This window comes from Elephas maximus, chromosome 9 (genome assembly GCF_024166365.1).
Source record: "Elephas maximus indicus isolate mEleMax1 chromosome 9, mEleMax1 primary haplotype, whole genome shotgun sequence".
Classification (NCBI taxonomy): Eukaryota; Metazoa; Chordata; class Mammalia; order Proboscidea; family Elephantidae; genus Elephas; species Elephas maximus.
Genome location: NC_064827.1, coordinates 97,936,080 through 97,942,912, shown reverse-complemented (window position 1 = coordinate 97,942,912; position 6,833 = coordinate 97,936,080). Strand labels below are relative to the sequence as shown.

The window sequence follows — 6,833 nt, the reverse complement described above, 5'->3', positions numbered from 1 at the left end:
TCTTTTTTATTTCCATGTACACATCTCTGTATTTATATATTAGATACAGGCACAAGGAGGTGTACAGGGGTCCCTGGGCTCTCCATATGCCCCCACCTCCACTTCTGATCACTCAAACACAGGGGCAGCAGGGCTTTAAATGTGGCAGCTTTGTGGGGGAATGGGCTGAGGCCTGGGCCCTGCTCCTCAGGGAAACTAACCCTTGAGACTTAGAAATGTTCCTTCAGGGAACATGGGGTTGGGTTTTGACCAACTGAGCAGAGCAAGGATAGCCAAGAGTCCCTACTCAATGTCTCCACACCCTCATCGCCTCTTAGTAAGTGCTGGGGCAGTCAAGGCCCTTTGATTCCAGAACTACCAGAGACTGAGATGGCTGGGGTAAATGCAGGAAGAGCAAGGGGGATGGGGCAGTTTGCTTTGGGGTTACCTGCATCTCTCAAGCCCTGAAGGGGGAGGAAGGGAGAAAAAAAGGCCTTGGCCTGCCTGAAACAAGAAGCTTAAGCACAGGGAGAGAAGGTAGCCAGGCACACCCTCCGCCCTGGTCAGGGCTGCCAGGGCCTGGGCTGGGTACAGTGTCCATTTTCTAACAGTTCAGCAGGGGACGGGCAGACAGGAGGCAGGGCTGGGCCCCAGGGAGCAGGAGCATCCAAACTAGGTGTCTTCTGGTGCTCCAGGCTGGAAGCGAGCTGTCTCCTGGAAGATGAGTACCTTCCTTTGGTAGATCATCTAGTTCCATGTTAAAGGCGAAGGTTCATCAGCCACCAGCTTATCCATGGGGTGATAGTACTGCTCCAGGTAGGGGTGGGCCAATGCTTCTTCCACTGTGATCTCTTTGTTGGAGTTAAAGGTCAATGTCCTGTTCAAGGGCTTTGGGGTCTGACTTGGGAAAGAGCTTGGCCAAGGCCACCTTGGTCTTGGTGGGCAGAGATTCTAGGTAGCTTCAAGCCTTCATGTTGATGATACAATTCAGGCCCTCTTAGGATGGGGAGCCCAGAAACTCAGAATTTAGTTAAGCTGATCCAAGTAGTGCCTGCCGGGGAAGATGGGCTGGTTGGAGAGCATCTCAGCCAGGATGCAACCCACAGATCAGGTGTCAATAGATTGGGTATAGCTCTTGGAGTTGAGCTTGATCTCTGGTGCCCAGTACCAGTGTGTAGCTACGTACTCTGTCAAGAAGCCAGTGTGGTCCTGTTCAGGACCAGGGATCTGGGCCAGGCTGAAATCACAGATCTTAAGGTCACAGGTGGTGTTGATGAGCAAGTTGGAGGGTCTTAGGTTTCCGAGCAGCATGCTGGCTGAGCAAATATACTTGAGGTCCCACAGATCTGGTAGAGGAAATAGTGGACATGGTCATTTCCCAGCTGTCAGCTTTTGAGCAGCTTGTACAGGTTTGTCTCCATCGGGGCCTGTACAATGCAGACATCCCTCCTGGCTTCCAGGGTGGCTGCCCACAGAATGTCTTGGATACCGATAACATTCTTCTGGCAGAAATGTAGCAATATCTGGATCTCTGGCAGCTTGTGCTGGAAGTGGTGTGATGCTTGAAGGGGCTGATCTTCTTGATGATCACACGAGTCTTGCGCAAGTGGTCATAAGCTGAGCTGACTGTGCCATAGTAGGTGTCCTCTCTGATGTACTGCAGCTTAGAAAGCCCAAGTCACATGACTGCCCCTTCACTATCTCCACTTCCCCCAGGACCCCCAGGCAGACCTCATCAGCTCCTCGGGGCTCCCTGCCCTCCTCAGTTGCCACAGCTGACATCTCCACTCCTCCTCTCCCTTCCCCCTTATCTGCTCCTGAGGTCCTGGCCATTCTTGCCCACTCTGTCATCCTGGAGCCTCCTGCCAGGTCCCAGCCAACCAACCCCAATACCCCCAACCCCTCTTTGTTTCCAACTTTTGCATTCCAAAGGCTAGTAATTATCAATGCATCTTTATTACATGTTTGATCAATTTCAGACTGCAGAAGTTGGTAAAAATCTTCATCTATGGCCTTAGTGTTTGGTGCTTAAATTTGAACAATAATCCTATTAATTGGTCTTCATTGTAGGTGTATGAATATTATACTGTCACTGACAGTGCTGTACTTCAGGACAGATCTTGAAATGTTCTTTTTGACAATGAATACGACTTCATTCCTCTTCAATTTGTCATTCCCAGCATAGTAGACCATATGATTGTCTGATCCAAAATGGCAAACACCAGTCCATTTCAGCTCACTAATGCCTAGGATAGTGATCTTTATGTGTTCCATTTCATTTTTTTGTGAATTCCAATTTTCCTAGATTCATATTTTGTACATTCTACGTTTCAATTATTAATGGATGTTCGTAGCTGTTTCTTCTCATTTTGAATCATGCCACATCACCAGATGAAGGTCCCAAAAGCTTGACTCCGTCCACATCATTAAGGTTGACTCTACTTTGAGGGGAAACCCTGGTGGAATAGTTGTTAAGAGTTTGGCTGCTAACCATAAAAGCCAGCAGTTCAAATCCACCAGGTATTCCTTGGAAGCCCTATGGGGCAGTTCTACTCTGTCCTATAAGGCCACTATGAGCTGGAATAGACTCAGTGGCAACAAGTTTTTGTTTTTGTTTTTTCTGCTTTGAGAAGGAAATGCTTCCCCAGTCGTATTTTGAGTGTCTTTCAACCTGAGGGGTGCATCTTCTGGCACTATATCAGACAATGTTCTAATGTTATAAGGTTTTCACTGGCCAATATTTTCAGCAGTAGACTGCCAGGCCCTTCTTCCTAGTCTGTCTTAGTCTAGAAGCTTTGCTGAAGCCTGTCCGCCAAGGGTGACCATGCTGGCATTTGAAGTACCGGTGGCAAAGTTTCCAGTATCAAAGCAACACGCAAGCCGCTACAGCATGACAAACTGACAGCACAGTGGTTAAGAGTTCAGCTGTTAACTCAAAGGTTGGCAGTTCAAATCCACTAGCTGCTCCTTGGAAACCCTATGAGGCAGTTCTCACTGTCCTATAGGGTCTCTATGAGTCAGAATTGACTCAATGGGTTTTATATATATTTATTCCTCTTTTATAATGCAACACCATCTTATTCAATCTCAGGTTAAATTCCACTGCCTCTATGAAAATAGCCGTATGTGATCACTCAACTTCAAAATTGTTTGGCATCTTAGTGCTTATCCTATATCATCTAGCAGTACTGTTTGCTAACTACACAGCTCCAGTTTTAAAGTTGAAGCCACTTAAAGAAGGGTCCGTGTCTTAAATAGCACTTGCCATAGGCTTTGATAACTCATATAATTAAATGAGTTAATAAACAATGTGTATGTATATACAATAAACACATGCAGGATAAATTTCAGCTTGTTACTTTTTTCAGTATCTTAGATTAAAATCTTTGTTGTTAAAAGCAAAATCTTAAAAACAAAATATGATCCTTAATAATTTTTAGCAACATCTTGATAAATGGAGAAAAGATTGACTTTGTCAAAAATTTCTTTTTACTTGGCTCCACAATCAAAGCCCATGGAAGCAGCAGTCAAGAAATCAAACAACACATTTCATTGGGCAAATCTGCCTCAAAAGAAGTCTTTAAAATATTAAAAAGCAAAGATGTCACTTTGAGGACTAAGGTGCACCATGATATTTTCAATCATTTCATCTGCATGTAAAAACTGGACAATGAATAAGGAAGACTGAAGAAGAGTTGATGCCTCTGAGTTACGGTGTTAGCAAAGAACATTGAATATACCATGGACTGCCAGGAGAAGGAACAAATCTGTCTTGGAAGAAGTACAGCCAGAATGCTCATTAGATGCAAGAATGGTGCGACTTCATCTTATACACTTTGCGTATGTTATCAGGAGGGACCAGCCGCTGGAGAAGGACATCCTTCTTAGTAAAGTAGAGGATCAGTGAAAAAGAGGAAGACCCTCAATGAGATGGATTGACACAGTGGCTGCAATAATGGGCTCAAACTTAGCAACCATCATGAAGATGTCACAGGACTGGGCAGTGTTTCATTCTGTTGTACACAATGTCACTATGAGTCAGAAATGATTTGATGACACCTAACAACAACAACAATAATCATTTTTTTCTCTCAAAATTTGAACCAGTTTTGCCTACAGAAAAACAAAACTCTATGAAGTTACTGATCTTTGCCTGGCTTGTCTGCTGATGTATCATAGGTACATAAAACAATGCCTGGCACTGCTCAGTACCTTCTTGTTGCCTGAATGAAGACTGTAAATTGCTCCTATATATGCAGCTACACTATGTATAGAAAATGTCTCAGTTAGGCAGTGATCAGGTGATATTTTTATCTGAGAAATATAGATAGAAAGGCACAAAATTCCTTGCAAGTTTAACAACCACTGGTAGACCTGGGAAGAATGTTCTTGATATGGCTTTATTGTCCTAGAATCCATTTTTGTCACATTGTCCTCAAAACATATTATTCTCATTGCCCTAAAAATAATCATAACATGAAATTAAGAAAAGTTATTCCATTTAAAATAGCACCAAAGAGAATGGAATGCATTTACAAAAGAAGTGCAAGACTTTTAAACTGAAAACTACAAAACTTTACTGAAAGAAATTAAAGAAGACCTAATAAATGGAAAGACATCCCATGTTCATAGATCAGAAAACTTATATTGTTAAGATGGCAATACTTTCCAAATTGATCTAGTGTTAACATAATCTCTAGCAAAATCTCAGCTGTCTGTTTTTGCGGAAATTGATAAACTCATCCTAAAATTCATATGAAAATACAAGGAACCTACAATAGTCCAAACAACTTTGAAAAAGAAGAGCAAAGTTGGAGTACTCAAACTTTCCAATTTCAAAACAAAGCTGTGGTAGTGACATAAGGATATACATATTCATCAATGGAATAAAATGGAGAGTCCAGAAATAAACTTGTACATTTATGCTCAATTGATTTTCAATAACAATGCCAAGACAATTCAATGAAGAAAGAATGCTCACTTGAACAAATGGTGCAGGACAAATGTATTGCCACAAGCAAAAGAATGAAGTTGGACCCCTACCTCACACCACATACAAAAATTAACTCAAAATCTATCATAGAGTTAAATAGGAGATAAAAATATAAAATTGTTAGAAGAAAACATAGGCATAAATTGTCATGAGCTTGGATTAAGAAATAGATTCTTAGCTATGACATCAAAAGTACAAATGACAAAAGAAAAATTAGATAAATTGAATATTATCAAAATTATAAATTTTTGTGCTTCAAAAGACACCATGGAAAAAATAAAAAGATAACGCAACGAATGGAGAATATATTTGCTAATCATATATCTGATAAAGAGCATGTTGTTGTTGTTAGGTGCTGTCAAGTCAGTTCTGATTCATAACGACCCCATGCACAACAGAACAAAACACTGCTCAGTCCTGCACCATCCTCACTATTGTTGTTATGCTTGAGCCCACTGTTGTAGCCACTGTGTCAGTCCACCTCATTAAGGGTCTTCCCCTTTCCTCTGGCCCTGTACTTTAGTAAGAATGATGTCCTTCTCCAGGGACTGATCTCTCCTGATAACATGGCCAAAGTATGTAAGAAGCAGTCTCTCCTTCCTTGCTTCTAAGAAGCGTTCTGGTAGTACTTCTTTCTAGACAGATTTGTTCATTCTTTTGGCAGTCCGTGGTATATTCAATATTCTTTGATAACACCACAATTCAAAGGTGTCAATTCTTCTTTGCTCTTCGTTATTCGTTGTCCAGCTTTCACATGCATATGACGTGATTGAAAATACCATGGGCTTGGGTCAGGCCCACCTTAGTATTCAAGAACTTGTATCCAGAATACATAAGGAACAATTTCAAATCAACATGAAAAATGAAATAACCCAATCTAAAAAATGGGCAAAGGATTTGAATAGATGTTTCATCAATGAAGTTATACAAATGGCCAATAAGCACAGTAAAAGGTGCTCAACACCTTTAGCCCCTAAAAACCCACTGCCATCTAGTCAATTTCTACTCATAGTGAACCTACAGGACAGAGTAGAACTGCCCCATAGGGTTTCCAAGGACTGGCTGGTGGATTCAAACTGCCAACCTTTTGGTTAACAGCCATAGCTCTTAACTACTGGATGATTAGCCACTTGCTGTTGTTGTTGTTAGGTGCTGTCAAGTCTGTTTTGACTCCTGGTAACCCCATAGGAAAGAGTGGAACTGCCTCAAAGGGTTTCCAAGGAGCACTTGATGGATTTGAACTGCTGGCCTTTTGGTTAGCAGCCAAGCTCTTAACCATTATGCCACCAAGGCTCCCGTTAGACAATTGTTGTTGTTGTTAGATGCTATCGACTCAGCTCCGACTCATATCAGCCCTATGTACAACAGAAAGAAACACATGTCTTCGACATGCTTGAGGCCCATTGTTGCATCCACTGTGTCAGTCAGTCTTGTTGAGGGTTGTCCCCTTTTTCACTGGCCCTCTATTTTACCAAGCATGATGCCTTTCCCCAGGGACTGATTCCTCCTGATAAGACTTCCAAAGCATGTGAGATACAGTCTCACCATCCTTGCTTCTAAGGAGCTTCCTGGTTGTACTTCTTCCAAGACAGATTTGTTTTTTCTTTCGGCAGTCGATCGTATATTCAGTATTCTTTGTCAGCACCACAATTCAAAGGCTTCAATTCTTCTTCGACCTTCTTTATTCATTGTCCAGCTTTCAAATGCGTACGAGGTGACTGAAAACACCATGGCTTGGGTCAGACACACCTTAGTCTTCAAGTTGACATCTTTGCTTTTCCACACTTTAAAGAGATCGTTTGCAGCAGATCTGACCAGTGCCATGTGGTCTTTGATTCCTTGACTACTGCTTCCATGGGTG

At 42.1% G+C, this 6,833-nt stretch overlaps 1 pseudogene; it reads right to left on the bottom strand.

Moving 5' to 3' along the window:
• Positions 1-651: 651 nt before the first annotated feature.
• On the bottom strand, positions 652-1,761 carry LOC126082502 (mitogen-activated protein kinase 3-like; annotated as a pseudogene).
• Positions 1,762-6,833: the final 5,072 nt, after the last annotated feature.